The following is a 16,783-nucleotide window of genomic DNA, read 5'->3' as shown; positions in this document are numbered from 1 at the left end:
GCGTCCGAATGACGTGTTCGCGTTCGCACAGTCTCGCGGGATCATGCGGCCGGATTCCAATCCTTGTGGCACACGCGAACGGATGGAAAATCGAGTTGGCAAACGCAGAATCACGGCAAGTCATTTCCGCGCACGCGAGAATGCATACTGAGTGTGCGAGGGAGATAAACAACTACGCTACGCTGTAGATTGCGTAGTATTCAGCAACTTAACGCTCTACGCGAACCGCGAAGTTACTGAAACTTCGCAAACTCCGCGAGCGGAGCATAGTTCACCGCCCAGGCTTATTCTCAACTTGGTGAAAACTGAAAATCTCACCACTCTTCCATCAATACCTTACACCAACAAAATCGCCACAAACAAAAACCACATCTAACGCTAATGAAATGCACAGTAGGCGTTCCCGTGCAAAAAAAACACGAAAACACCACTTCCCCATATTTTCAAGGACCAGCCAAATCTGCAATGCGATCCAAAAAGCAGGCAATAAGCCCAGTTAGCAATAACAAATTAACATCAACCTTTAACTGGTGTAAGGAGGTCGAGTATCTACTCCGTTATTTCAACCCAACTCACAGCCACATCTAAAGACCAACACATGATACAGCTACTGATCATGCAGCTCCGACACCCAACAATGCCCCCCAACTACCACCGAGGCAGCACAAAACAGAACAACGAACCTTCCCAAAACGCCATGCCCCTCAGCCACACAATAGCTGAATGTTGGGAGATGAGCAACCAACTATATATGAAGGAGGCAAGTCACCCATCACTGATAAAGCACACAATGCCAAGTGTAACGCTCATGTGCTGCACAAACCTCACTATGCAAAGCACAAACCTCTTCATGTGGAGATATACTATTGATACTTGTACTGTAGTGCACAGTGGACGCAACCATGTTACCTCAGGCAGTGGCGAAGATCTCGGTCATGTGGCTATGTTGTCCCCCCCTGGAAGAGGAAGGGGAGTGGGCTGTTCCAACGTACGCCACTCCAGCGTAGGAGTATGAATAAATAGACCATGCCCTAGGCGTGGTTCACTTGTGGGAAGACCAATGAGTTTGTCAGAATGGCAGCCCTCACCCCGGCACGTGGAAGCCGCCATAACCGCGGAACTCCTCGACACAGGGCCCCTGCGAACCCAGCGGCACAGCACCGCAGACTTATGTCTATACCGACTACTGCCTTTGATCTACGCTACGGACAGCTCGGCTCACAATTCAAATGTAGGGGCGATTGCAGATATCGCAGTCCAGTTCGCAAGACATGTTGCTCCCAGTGTGGCCCACCCAGACCACGCATCATCGCAGGGTGCGCACACACTGTGTGCTTTAGGTGCTACTAACTAACTGCACCATAAGTCATCGCCACGTGGCCTTATCAACGCAGAATTCTTTAGACAAAACACATGGCTCCCAGTGCGGCCCGCCGGGACCAGGTCTCATCGCAGGGTACGCACATGCTGAGTACTCCAGGTGCCACTAACAGTGCAGCTCAACTTAACGCCACGTGCCTGTGCGCCCATCCTGACCGCTGCCTCCGCCCCAACACTGGAGTTACATGCTTCACAATTCAACATTAGTAGTGACGCAAATTGTGTAAGAGACTATAATGGGTTAAGAAGACCAAATGTTCCCAATCTGTTCAGCTCAAGTCAACGTCACCTGCCTGAGGGCCTTTGCTGACCGCTGCCTCCGGCCTACACTGTGGAAGACCGGCGACATGTGGTGCCAACTAACCCTGTTCAACACAAGCCAATCCCACATGTGTAACTGTGTCCTGAGTCCTGAATGGCAGCGACCACAGCACCAGACTCCCTTTGATCAGTGAGAGGTTTTTCCATATAGAAGGCCGGCGACACGTGGTGCCACTGAAACTACACCTCGCAGGCCGGTGGGGCCACCAACGTATGCACGTGGCTGTGGACCCTAGCTCACAGCTACCTCTGCCCTACACTGTGGGTGACCGTCGACAAATGGTACCACTTACCGTCTTCAACACAAGCCGATCCCACATGTGTAACTGTGTCCTGAGTCCTCAATGACAGCGACCACAGCACCAGACTCCCTTCGATCACCGAGGAGTATTTCCACATGGAAGACCAGCGACACGTGGTGCCACTGAACCGGTACTACGCAAGGTTTGTTTGGGTCTCCAACGTATGCACGTGGCTATGGACCCTACCTCACCGCTACCTCTGCCCTACACTGTGGGCAACCGGCGACAAATGGTACCACTAACCGTCTTCAACACATGTGGAACTGTGTCCTGAGTCCTGAATGGCAGTGACCCCAACTTGCCAGCGACCACAGCACCAGACTCCCTTCAATTAGTGTGGCGTATTTGCATATCGAAGTCATCAATGTGGAAAGTATTGCCGACGAAAATATAACGCAAAAGATAAATTTTACACATACTGTCGAAGTCCCTTTCCACGTCCAGTAATTTCCAAAGGAAGAGTGAACAGTTTTATGTCAGCAATGAGACATACCATCACTCGAAAATCACCCAAAAATACTTACAATTTAAAAAGAACAGAAGCATCGAAGTACAATAATGATTACCATATGGAGATTTTGAAGATGTGAAATGCAAATATGAACATACAATATGATGCACATAACTCAATTGCTGTTTCTCACTATGTAACATCATATATTACCAACTCTGAGAAGACAGAATTGAAAGAAATGTGGGAAGAAATTTCACAGGAGAAGACACTTAGGAAACAAATGTACAGATTCAGTTTGAAGATTCTTTCACATCAAGAAATTGAATCCTACCAATGTTCGGATCGATAGACATCTGCAAGTTTATATTCAAAGTCAACAGGAACCATCTGGATAAGTCTAGGTTTTCCTGCGGCACAAAATCGAGTTTTAATATAAATGTTATAAAACAAATTTGTGATGATATAGACTTACGTTTCTTTCCTAGTCAAATGAACTGTACAAAAAATAACAGTTGGATATGTCTAGGTGTTGATCAACAAATGGAAGATAATACTGTTGTGAAGTTTGAAAAAGAAATAACAAAGTTTAAAGTAGTTTCTAGTGAAAATCCCAACTATGTTTATATTTATTGCCGAAGTACTCCTTATAAAATTCAAACTAGGAATGTAGATGTACTACCACTAACCCTGTTCAACACAAGTCAATCCCACATGTGTAACTGTGTCCTGAGTCCTGAATGGCAGTCACCCCAAGTCCCTGGCAGCGACCACAGCACCACATTCCCTTCGATCACTGAGGCATATTTCGATAAGCAAGGCCAGCGACACGTAGTCTCACTAACCCTCTTTGACACAAGTCAATTGCACATGTGTAACTGTGTCCTGAATGGCAGTGACCCCAAGTTCATGGCAGCAACCACAGCAGCATACTCCCTTTGATCAGTTAGACATATTTCCATATGCAACGGCAGAGACACGTGGTGCCAATAACTCTGTTCAACACAAGCCGATCCCACATGTGTAACTGTTTCCTGAGTCCTGAATAGCAGTCACCCCAACTCCGTACCACCACACTCCCTTTCATCAGTGAGGGGTATTTCCATATGCAACTACAGACTCCAGTAAGCAAGTAAGTGTCACAGTCCTACACCCTACATATTATCATTTTAGTATCCTTGCTTCAAGAACTTTTATATCAGTTATAGCTTTACTACAATGACCAAATTGATCTTCAAATGAAAACTAAAATGGAATAGCAGTCTACACTGCAGGCAGTACAGCTCGCAATTCCCTTTTTAAAGGCTAATTTCTAACAACAAGATTCTACTCAGAAAATACAACACTTCGTCAGTGTATTCTATACTTATTTAATCTTTTCATCATACCCCTACACTGCACCCACTAGGTGACCCAAAACTTCATGACAGTGACCACACCACCACACTCCCTTCGATTAGTGAGGAGTATTTTCTTATTGAAGGCTGGCAACAAGTGGCGCCACTGAACCTGCACTACGCAGGCCGATGACTCCACCAACGTATGCACATGGCTGTGGGCCCTTGCTTACCGCTACCTCTGGCCTACACTACGATCAGCAGGCTTCACAATTCAGATAGAGTCGTGATTCCACATGACGCAGTCCTATAGCAAGACACATTACTCCCAGTGCGGCCTGTCCATACCAAGCATCATCACAGGCTCATACACTCTCAATACGTCTGGTGCCACTTACCCTCTTTAACAGAAGCCAATCCCACATGTGTAACTGTGTCCTGAGTCTTGAATGGCAGTTGGGCCAAGTCCGAGGCAGCAACCACACAACATACTCCCTTCGATTTGTGAGGCATATTTCGATATGCAAGGCCGGCGCCACTTAGTCCCACTAACCCTCTTTCACACAAGTCGATCCCACGTGTGTAACTGTGTCCTGAGTCCTGAATGGCAGTCACCCCAAGTCCGTGGCAGTGACCACAGCACCAGACTCCCTCTGATCAGTAAGGCATATTTCCATATGCAAGGCCAACAGCATGTCGTGCCACTAACCCTCTTTAACACAAATCGATCCCACATGTGTAACTGTGTCCTGAATCCTGAATGGCAGTCACCCCATCTTCGTGCCAGCGACCACAGCACCAGACTCCCTTCAGTCTCATTTGTTGTTCTTTTCTTTAAATAATTTTTTTTATATGTAAATCTATACATGTCTAAGACTCTTCTTTGTCCAACCGCACAGGGACACTTCCGGGCCCAAGAAGGTTGTTGGGGGTATGATGATAATGTGGGAAGAGGGTGCATTACCTGCTGATGTGGGGAGAGGCAGCGTCAAAGGGGTATCTCTCACAGAAAGAACTCTGATATGTTTTCATAAATACCTCGGACAAATGCCAGCTGACGGACTGAATCACAAAATGATTTTTCAATACTTATGTAGTGTGAGTTATGAACAGTTCGCACCCAGGCTCGCAGAGGGACAACTGCGGCCCGTCCACTCCACTCACAGACACAGTACTACGAGCCGTCCGTGCCATTGTAGCTATCCCTGCCCTGCTCCGTCGTATGCCACACCACGCCACGCCACTCAGATTACGTTCCAACGATGGCCCCACATAGCTACCTGTCACAGGCGTACTCGCTATTGGTGCGCAGGTCAGTGGTCTAGCTCTCCACATCTCCCACCCACTCCCTAAGGGAAGGTTTGCACACACACCTCACCCGTCCGGCACATGCATCACAGGCCATGTGACCACGCAAATATAATAGATCGACAACGTCACATCCTTTATTGCCAGTGCTGACTAGATGCCGGACGCTCCATGTGTCTCAACCATAAAGAGTCTTTCAAAACTTCCACAGAAGGTTATTCGCGCCCTAATCTGCATAGCCCTCAAGGGCCTACCACCCCCTTGGCGTGGACTTCAGATGCACAGGTTTAGTGCCACCCGAAGCTCATATGGTCATCAGGGGCCTACCACCACGTGGAACAAACTTAACTTCCACAGGCTTAGCGGCCCCAAAAGCTGATGTGGTCTCCACCATTGATGACTCAGGACTCAGCGACATGTGTGAGATCTGCCGGGTCGTGGAGAAGATGATCGGGTCTCCGCCATTCATGACTCAGGACTCAGCGACATCTGTGCGATCCGCCAAGCACCTGATGTGGTCTCCGCTATTCATGACTCAGGACTCAGGGACATATCCGGGATGCCCACTGCTGCACACTCCAGTGGCACCAGGTAATTATTTGCTCATGGATACGCAGGGGCGGCAGTGTCTCTCTCTCTCTCTCTCTCCCCCCTCTCTTCCCCCCTCTCTCTCTCCCCCTCTCTCTCTCTCTCTCTCTCTCTTCCTTCTTTTCATTCTATCTCTCTAACTCTCTCTTCCTTCTCCATTTCTCACTCCCTTTCTTTATTTCCCTCTCTTTTTCTCTCTAGCTTTTTTTTCCTTCTCTTTTTCTCTATGTCTTGTTATTTTGTTAATTTGTATTTTTTTTATACATTTTGTTTATTACTTTATCGTTGATATATGTTAATAAAAAAATAAAGTTTGGAAAAAAAAAATAATAAAGTTTCTGGTTGTTTTCTTAACTGCTGTGTAACTATTTTTTGTTTTTATTACTGTTATTTGATGAAGTCAACCATGGTCTTTAATTTTGTAGGACTTATCGCGGGAATACTGGTGATGTCTGCAGTTTCCCCCAACTTCTGAATAGTGTGTTAGATTTATCTCAACTTTACTTCCATTAAAGTGCTGATAATGAAATGCAGAATACCCATTCCCGTGCAAAAAGACACGAGGTGCACCTTTGCGGTTTATTCTAAATACTAAAATCCTATATTGAATTGCACTGACGTAGTGGCTGCACTCACAGTGCACACACAAAATCATTTACAAAACCTCATTGTATTTATATCGATTGGGAATCGGTCCTTAGGTGCTGGATTGGGAATCGGTCCTTAGGTGCTGGATCTTGACGAGATACACTGCCCAGTTTGTATATTGTCCTGCACACGCAAAAAATCACATCACAACTTTCACACCAACTGCAATGCGAAACAAATTCCCGCGATAAGCCACGTTAGCAGCAGGGATTCTACACCCGCTTTCCAATGGTGTTAAGCAGAACAACTACCTGCACCATGAAAGAGAACACAGCCAAGAGCCACACCAGAACACCCACAGGTGCCATAGAATAAATGAGCATGATACAGGGAAACCCATGAGGGCCACAAGACTCTTCGGAACAAGTCCGGGACTGTTAATGCCCCCCAAACCCGCATCTGAGCAAGTGTGTCCCTCTGGTCATTGTGTTAGCATGACAGGCACCAGCCCTGCAACATCACAGTGTGCTATCACCTCAGCGTTGGCAGTGAGCCTGGACATGTAGCTACGCACGCATCCTCCTGCATGCACAACCGGTGTGTGCTGGTCCAGAGTACACAGGTTAGTGCAGGGGTGTGCTATCCGACAACGGGGTGTTTTGGACATCTCCATGTACAGGAAGTGCGGTAAGTGTGATCTCTGTGTTCTGGTGTGGCCTGCCACAAGGGCCAAAGCAGTCGATGTTGTAAAGTGGCATGCACCACCTCCAAACGGCACTGTGATGGTGTAGTTTGAATGCAGCAGCACATGTGCAAATAGGCATTACAATGGTGTGCCGTATGAGTGCACGAGATACAACACCGCACCGTACAAAATTGTGGCAGCGCGTGGGAGGGAGGAGCAGCTGTTTGCAATGTAACAGACAGTGAACTCGCCCATGTGCAACGTGCTGGGCATCTCATCCATGATGACCACAGTTGCAGACATCCCACAACACCAACGACCCGCCTTTGTACACATCCTCTATGAATGCAGCGTGGTTTTCACTTTTATGCTCGTTCACTGGTGTGATGTTGGCGAGTTGTGTGACTTGTGCTCCTTGTTGGTGTATTTCATTTTGGCCATTGTTTGTCTACACTTGTGCTATACTTAATTGTGCATGAAGGCCATTCTGCCCATCTCCCCCGTCCCCCCACTCTCTGCTTCTTCCTCTTCCTGGTGCTGTTCTGTCTATAATTTTGTTGCTCCACACATAAATACATGTAAAGAATAAATTAGAATAGTTCCTTGATTCTTTTAGATTTCAAAACTTCTCTCTCTTAGTTTCTTTTTAATTTTCCATACAAACAGTTTTTTAAAAATATTCAACAACAAATAGAAGTCAGAAGTGCACTGTATTCTATCAACACACTTTCTAGAACATTCTACAACACGTGCAGGTTAAAAGTTCATCAATCTTTTTAAACTTAACCATATTTTTTTGCAACATTTTCTCGAACATTTAACGGCACGTGAAGGTTAAAAGTTCACGGTTGTTTTAAGTTCGAACTGTGCCTTCCAAATGCAAGTAGCAGGTGTGGTTGAGTTGACATCTTTTATCCGATGATATGTACTCCACATTGAAACTGCTTTTTCTTAACCAATCACAGAGATGCTTTTCCACAAAACGAATGTCCACCCTACTTTTAAAAAACAATGCTTTTCGTCTCCCAATCACGTATCGTTTTGTATGGCATTAAAAAGTAGTTCCCCATCTTTAAACATATCTCTTATTCTACCAAGGAACTGCATGAGCTACAGACATCTTTCCATACCTTCCAGCCATACCTTCAAAATGTTAGTGTGGATCGTAGGACATAGCTATATTTTCTGGTGCATGAGGTATGCAGAACAGAGACGTATTGACTTAGACCTAGGTTTACAAAGTGTGGACATTAAATGGTTTGCACAGAGAGGATTGAAGTGGTACCAAGTGTTGCCTTTGGGTAAAACCTGTTTGCATCTCCAACACTCTGACCTCATGATTGTGCACTGTGGTGGAAACGACCTAGGCACATTGACTTGGGTAGGTTTGGAAATGCTTATGAAGGACACCTTTGGACAATTGATGTTACTTTTCCCTCAAACTGTCTTTCTATATTGCAATATATGCCAAAGACAGAAGTGGAAATGGTCAAAACAATTTTGTCCTCAGATTGAAAAATCTAGGAAGAAACTCCATAAAGCTGTGTGTGCATACCTCAGACACCACAAAATGGGGTCCATCTACAACAAAAACATAAGTTTTGATATGTCTGATATCTAAAGAAGTGATGGAGTATACTTCACAGATCACGGAAATAGAGTTTTCCTGAATAACTTGAAGCTGTGCATCCGCACTTATATGTAGCTCCAACTAATCAACACAAGGTCTCTTTTTAGAGCCACCTTATAACTGACAACTTAGACCCGCTATTTTAGGGCCAGGTAACAGCAACTCCCGAACCCTCACCAAAATGTATTCTCCACACAGCTGTGATGCAGTGGCCAGACCATCTGACTTTGCAGCACAGAGCTCTCGCTTTGATCACCACCTCTACTCCCCCATAGGGGTGAGTAGTTTGCTCTTTACAAATACCGAATTGATTTGATACACGCGAATTTACCTTCGCACTCCCTGTATAACACCCCCTAAGCACCATACACAAGTTACAATGTTCAAAACAAAAGTTCCTCCGAGCAGGTATAACTACATACTGACACTACTTGGACAGATGTGGCACAGCGGCCAGAGCACATGACTTCACAGCTTGGACTCCACTGTTTGGACTCATTCTTTCATCCCCGAGTCCGGCAGCAGCTCAGTTTAGCAGCATGAGACTGTACGCAATACCTCATAAATTTCCCGTACCCCAGGACTTTCAGACCAGTACGGGTCAGTAGTTCATCCTAGTAGGTATAAACACATGCTGACACTACTTCCACAGGTGTGGTGCAGCGGCCACTGCACATGACTTCACAGCATAAGACACACAATTTGGGCTCACACTTTAATCCCCGACTCCCGCACCAGCTCACCTTAGCAGCATCAGCCTCTAGACAATACCTCACTTAATTTCCGTAGCCCAGCACTTTCACACCACTAGGGGTGAATACTTTGCTTCACACCCCGTCTATAGCACACCCTAAACACCCCACAGAGGTTACAGTACTCCTGCCCTCCTCTTTTCCACTTTTTTCGCCCTTTATTCCCCTTACTCGCTTTGACGAAATCACAAAATGGCGGCCAACACTTCCTAGTTGCAACCACTCGCAGCCAATAAGCAGCAAGCTCGTAATGCCTCAGCCAATCAGATGGCAGAATTCCCAAATATCGATATCTGTAAATTTCGATATTTCTCAAAAACTACTGAACGGATTTACACCAAATAAACAAAAGCGTGCTTTCTAGACCAAGAGCCTTCTCCCTGCCAAATTTGGTGTAATTCTGTTCGACCTGTAGCCTTGTCTAAAGTTTCCTATGGAAATTAACATGGAGAAAACACGTTTTGGGACTCCCCTTTTTTCTCGGCTCACCCTTGACGCATCACCACCAAACTTCACACATAGGAGCTGATATGAACAAAGAATTAGTTTGGAAACTTTCATGAAGATTCATCAAACGACGCCACAGTTATAAGCAAAACAGCAAATGCTCTTCCTATGGAAACTTGGTCCTAACTATAACTACCTACTGGCGACCGCCAGTAGGCTATATATATATATATATATATATATATATATATATATATATATATATATATATATATATATATATATATATTACCTACTGGCGGTCGCCAGTAGGTAGTTATAGTTAGGACCACGTTTCCATAGGAAAACCTCAACATTCTATTTTGAATAACTTTGGCGCCGGTCGACGAATCCTCGCGAATTTCTCAAAATAGGTGGGGCGCTACGCTCCGCTCCTACCCTGAAAGTCTCGGGGGGATCCGTCAAGCGGGGGCTGAGATAAAAGGGGGGTCCCAAAACGCGTTTTTCCCATGCATTTTTCCATAGGACCTTTAGAACGAGCTACAGCCCGAACGGCTGAACAGAATTACTCAAAATTTGGCAGAGAGGTAGTCCCTAGGTCAAGGAAGTGCCTTTTGTAGGTTTGGTGTAAATCTGTTCAGTAGATTCTGAGAAAATAGCCTTTAAATCAATATATATATCTGAGCCCGCTTACGGTACGCTTACCGTACGCTTACGGTAAGCGTACGGTGGCGTGCGCGAGCGCGATTCTGATTGGCTCTTAGATCTTAGTAAACATTCGAATCGGCCGAAACCAGGAAGCGGCGGCCGCCATTTTGTGTATTTCACTCTGAAAAAAAAGAGTGAAAACAAGGAAAGGGGGCAATGAGGAGAGTTACAGACCCCCTAACATTTGTAAGGGGGTCAAAGAAGGACAGAAAAGTACAAAGAAAACATTTATTGATTTTAAAAAAAATCACGGGGTACGCGTACGGTAAGCTTACGGTAAGCGTACGGTAGGAAAAAAAAAAAAAAAAAAAAATGAAAATCAGATTTAAGTGTTTAGATATTAGGGGGCTCTAAAAAGAGCCGTTGTGTTTATGAAATGATTTTTTAGTGGTACCTACAAGTAAGTACCGATGCAGAGTCTAAGGTTCAAGAGGAAGACTCTGTTCCCTTCATCATTGAAGTGCACACCATCTCCTCTATAAATGTCTTGCATGTCATAACGCAAGTTGTTGTGGTAAATGGCACCCATACCATAGTCACGGAGGAAAGCAGAAACAGATTGTTGACGTGCTTTCTTGCTTTGTCATCGCACCGCGTGCCCACCGTGCGTGCACGGCACTAACTGCGTAAAGTGGGCGCGCGGTGCGCAAAGCGCACCGCGTGCTCACTGTGCGCGCACGGTGCGCGAAGCGCACCGTGCGCGCACGGAACGAACTGCGTTAAGTGGGCGCGCACGCCACGAATGGCGTAAAGTAACTTAGCATTTAAAAAACCGTACAAATTCACTGAAAAAACCATAGGTTTCACACACGTTATAGTTAGGAATTAGCATTTAAAAAACCTTGCAAATTCACTGAAAAAACCATAGGTTTCACACATGTTATAGTTAGCGGAAATTTTACTGATAAAAAACCAATGAAATTCCCCCGTTATAGTTAGTGCAGGCAACTATAACTCACGCGACCGCAATCTTCTGCTGATGACATATGTGTCTTTATGAAAAAAAAATATTTGTAATATATGTATAGCTAAAAATGTATGGAAGAAGACATGGGCAAATAAGTGTCTAAATACAGTATTAGCATCAGCAGAGGATTGCGGTCGCGTGAGTTATAGTTGCCTGCACTAACTATAACGGGGGAATTTCATTGGTTTTTTATCAGTAAAATTTCCGCTAACTATAACATGTGTGAAACCTATGGTTTTTTCAGTGAATATATATATATATATATATATATATATATATATATATATAAATATATATATATATCCACACACGAAATGCTCCTGCCAGGATCTCAGGCCCACGGTAGGTGGTGCGTAATGTCAGAGGAGCCGGCCGGCGAAACGTACCACACACGAGAGGAAGGAATACATGCGCTCTCAGGAAGTGCCAGTTGCAGAGTTTATTGCACAAAGGTTACGCGTTTCAACAGACTTGCTGTCTTGATCACACAGTGAGTAAACATGCAAGGTTCCTATACATAGTCTCTTGTAAACATAGAGAACAGACTAGTGGTCTTCTGTACTATCAGAGCTAAAAGCGATTCTGGTGGCCATTTCTAGACTGTAACAAAAACATTGCAGTAAATCGGTACAACCCAACATCAATCAGAGCCCAGAAGCATGTAATGCGTAGTGCATAGGGGGGCGTCTGGTGGAGTCAGTTTCCTGATATAAGTGTTAGGAAATTACAGCCAAGGTAAGTTAACCTTTACTCTAGGAGAACTATATACCCAGAGGGCCTATAGCCCTTCTGAACTGAATGACCAAGGATGCAGACACAGAGGATGATGTGTCTGCAAAGGGGAAATCACCATGCCCAGAGCGTGTATTCGCCTATAATGGGTTCCTCGGTGGAGACGACCCGGTGTGAAAATGTGACCTCTGGTGAGAGGTATACCGTGCTGAGGTACAATAGGGTACTGATTGATGGTGCAGGCACCAAGCGTTATGTAAATCCTAGCATGGTACCTAGGAAAAGGGACAATATGGGATGAGATGTGTATCGCCATAGTGGCTAATGAGTTCCAAGTAAGCAAATTAAGTAGTAATGCATCCTGCGTGATATGACAGTGCAGTAGGTAAAACATCAGTACACAATCAATCAATCAATCAGATATTTGTAGAGCGCGCAACTCACCCGTGAGGGTCTCAAGGCGCTGACGAGGGGGGGAGCATCTAGTGATCAAACAGTCAGGTCTTGAGGAGTCTCCTGAAGGTCAGGAGGTCCTGGGTCTGTCGCAGGTGGATGGGGAGGGTGATCCAAGTCTTGGCGGTAAGGTGGGAGAAGGATCTGCCGCCGGTGGTTGTTCGGCGGATGTGTGGGGCGAGGGCGAGGTTAGCGGAGCGGAACTGGCGGTTGGGGGAATGCTGGTCCGGCGTCATGGAGTGCTTTGTGAGCGTGGGTGAGGAGCTTGAAGGTGATCCTCTTGTTGAAGGGAAGCCAGTGTAGGTCCTTCGGGTGGGCGGTGATGTGGCTGTGGTGGGGGATGTCAAGGATGAGCCGTACGGAGGCGTTTTGTATGCAGTGGAGTCTTTTCTGTAGTTTGACCGTGGTTCCCGCGTAGAGGGCATTGCTGTAGTCCAGCCTGCTGGTGACGAGTGCCGGATGCTGATAGTATATCATTTGAAAATTGAAAACTGTACATAGCTTAGGCTATGCAAGAGATGAAAGCAAATATATATGGAACATCAAAATAGAATACAAAGTGGAAGCAAGAGATATGATGAAAAAGTCTTATCTGAGTGAAGAGTGCCCGGAAGTTAGTGAAGTCTACAAGGACGCCAGCCTGTTTGAATGATTTTGGGAGTTTTTTTATTTTTACACAGATGAACAGAACATTGTTTTATTTACCTGCACATTTAGGAAATCCAGATTGATAAAGACATTCCATTGTCGAAACGCATCACTGGTAGTTAACTGTTTTTAATAAAAACACACGTTCTTAGCCCCACCCTCCATTGAGTGACAGGACTCTGTTTGAATGGTGAAGGAGGATTTATATCTATATCCATATGAAAGAAGCTCCCAATTGAGGCACCACACACGACGTGTCATTCACCTTTTATTTGGCAGGTAAGCGGGACAACAGCATCACGTTTCCAGCAAAGATTAAAACCAAACACGTTTCGGGCTTCCATAGCCCTTGTTCACTGGTATCTCGGAGGGGGAAATTGAATCACTGCAAGTGTGGTGTAGGAGAGTAGGATCTGCTTCACATGGGTACCCCCACAATTTGCTGGTGTTTCACTGTTTCTTGACCTTAGTCTGGCTGTGGCCCTCCTAATCAGGGTCCCAGCCTAGCTGCTTCTTCTCTAAAATGGTTTCCATGTACATTAGGTACATTTCTAATTGGATTCTGGAGTGCCTTATAAGTCCATAATATATGGTATACTATGTATCTAGGGCATAGGTACCTCAGAGGCCTACCAGGGCTGCAGCATGTAATATGCCACCCCTGAGAAGCACTCCAAAATGACACCACAGGTCTGCTATTGCAGCCTGGGTAAGGTGGTGCATGCACCCCTTACTGTGGTATAGGCTACCTATATCACTACCATTGCACACACATGTAACACCTATAAGTCACTCCTATGGCAGGCCTTAACAATCCTGAAGGCAGAGTGCTTGGTTTTCATGTGAGAGGGTGCCCCTGCATGAGCAGAGCCCCTCTGCAGCATTTGGAGTACCTCCTCTGATGCTGTTTTTGGTGCAGTCTGACCATATACTCTTAAGTGCATTATAACCTCGCGGTAAATGCTAACTTTGGACTGGCTGCATGGAAACATGTTGTGTTTAGTGTCAAACACTTTGGAATACTACCCCCCACCACTTCTGGTAGCAGGGGTAGCATTCCACCCTTCTAGAGGGAGAGACATGTACACACTGGTCTAACCGATAAAGACTTTCTAGAGCTCGGGCATCACAAAATGGATGCCACTGCCACAGACACGGGTCTGGCCTCCTTCTGCTGACCGAAACTCCGGCAGGGGAGGCCTGGACAATAGGTTTCCTGTCCCAGGGAGGTGTAACCACCTTCCCAGACAGGCAGATGTGTATTGGGGCTGGGCGGGAGCACTCTCTGGTGCTTTGAAGTCCAGTACTGGTGGCACACTTGGTGTCCCTGTGCATAGTCCAGTTCAAACCGGTTGCAGGGGCTACCTGATCCTGCTCTGGCGCAAAACTGGACAAAGGAAATGGGTGTAACCACCCCTCTTTCCAAACCCTCCCATAGCTGGGTCCCCAAAGATTGTCCAACCCCCTATCTTAGTATAAGTATAGGAACCCAGTCCTTGAGACTTTAGATTACCCTGGATGAAACTCTGCAACATATATCCTGGACCTTCGACTTTCTATTTCAACTAGAAGATGGAAAAAATCTCCCTTGGGGTCAAGAAGTGACTCCCCTGCTTGGCAGGCACCAAAGAAGCAACTGTCTGGTCTGCAACTCTGAAGCTCCCGCCGGACGCCGAAGTTTTTGCATCACCAGAGGTAGATTTCCAGACTTCCCCAAGGCTACCCTGAGTCTACAGAAAAGCTGAGGCCCGTGGCTATCGTGGGTGATGTGGAACCTTGACCCCTGGGCACCATGAACTTTTGGTGGTACATCATCTTCCTGGTCTTCCTTGAAGTTGTGCTTTAGGCTCCAAGTAACCTCAGCCTTGGGCGCCTACTGCACCGAAGATCTTCGGCCTCCACTCCACGAGTGACCCGCGGGCCAGTTTCCAGTGCAACTGCTCGATGCTCGTTTGCGATCGCTAGCCCGTTGGCTAGTGGGTCCCCACAAAGGCAACTCCTTTTCTGATTGGGCTTTCCTGGTTGCTCCAGACATGCCCTGACTTACCTTCACGGGGTGAGTCCTCCAGACCTTGCTGGTCGGCCTGACGTCTTACTTCTATTTCCGCTTGACTTGCCGTTGCCAAGGCTTGTTGGGTCCATTCTGGTCGCCGACACCTCAGCACTCGACAGACTTTGTGGGACAGCTTGAATCCAGCTCATAGTTGTCGTCGACACCTCCTGGACCTCGTGGCTGAAGAGTCAAGACACCCATCAACTCACCTGAAGCACCCGACATAAGTGGGCATTGGACTATCGTGCCCCTGGTCACTGGTAAGTGACCCAGACTCTGTCCCCTCTGCTTTCAGGTTCCTTCCATCCTCGATCCAGGCTTGGATCTCTTCAGACACTTCTCCTCTTTACGGCAGCAGCACTTCTTTGCCAGCTTCCATTGAAAACAACGCCGCGACCCAACACCAAAAGACACCAATGCACCCGGCTTCCCTGGGTGAGGTAACTTGAGTACTCTGATGCTCCTGTGGGTGTTGGCCCTAGACACCTCTAAGTCCAAAATGGTTTGCTTGTAGTCATCCTCAAAGTGTCCTTAACTTGTAATTTTCCAACCGCGACTTTCCCCATAGAAGTCAAAGGTGATTCGCCCCTGTGTTCTAACACTGCACGCGTCCCCAGTGGGTCCCCTACGTCACTACCTTGGGTGGTTCCTTGGGGCCCAAATGCTTCTAAAGGCTCTAGGCCTTGTGTCTAGTTCAGTCGTGGTTCCTATACCACTTTATTGGTATATGGTTTGGTACACCCCTGGGCCCAAACGTGTATTTGTGCTTTTACTGTTGAATACTGACTTGTAACTTAAGTACTTTGAACTTCAGCCTCATAAAGAGACTATAGGGGTGTGTTTTATCTTAAATACATATATTTTAAATATATACCTGATGTGGTTGTCCTTTCATTTGGTCATTCAAGAGATTATAGACTGGTGAAACAAGCTGCTTTACATTCCTTCAAGACTTAGCCTGACGGCTGCTCTCCATAGCTACCACTAGGATAGCTTTCAATAAAGGTTGTCTTTAACCTATCACCATAAGGGGTTGTTTGGACTGGTAGAGGGTGCCCACTCTGAGATACCAGTGAACAAGGGATAAGGAATCCGGAAATGCGTTTGGTTTTAATCTGCGAGGTGCCCCGCTGCGGATGTTGCAGCTCCTAAACGCCGAATGAACCAGGAGGCGTGAAAGGAACGACGTGACCGATTTGGTGAGGAGAAAATGAAACGCGGCCCCGGCCTCGCCTGGCTTCAGCGACCCACTGTGATGATTAAAAACAATTGAGGGTATGGCGGCATCCCACCTTGGATGACAAATTTTTTAAAAGAACTTGTGACACCACTATGCAGTAAGCGCATACGCCCATGGAGGCGGGATATAACTTGAATCGCTGCGAGCGCGGTGAAAGACTCATGCTGCTCTTTCCCCCTCCGAGATACCAGTG

This window comes from Triturus cristatus, chromosome 4_2 (genome assembly GCF_964204655.1).
Source record: "Triturus cristatus chromosome 4_2, aTriCri1.1, whole genome shotgun sequence".
Lineage (NCBI taxonomy): Eukaryota > Metazoa > Chordata > Amphibia > Caudata > Salamandridae > Triturus > Triturus cristatus.
This window is presented reverse-complemented; position numbering follows the sequence as displayed.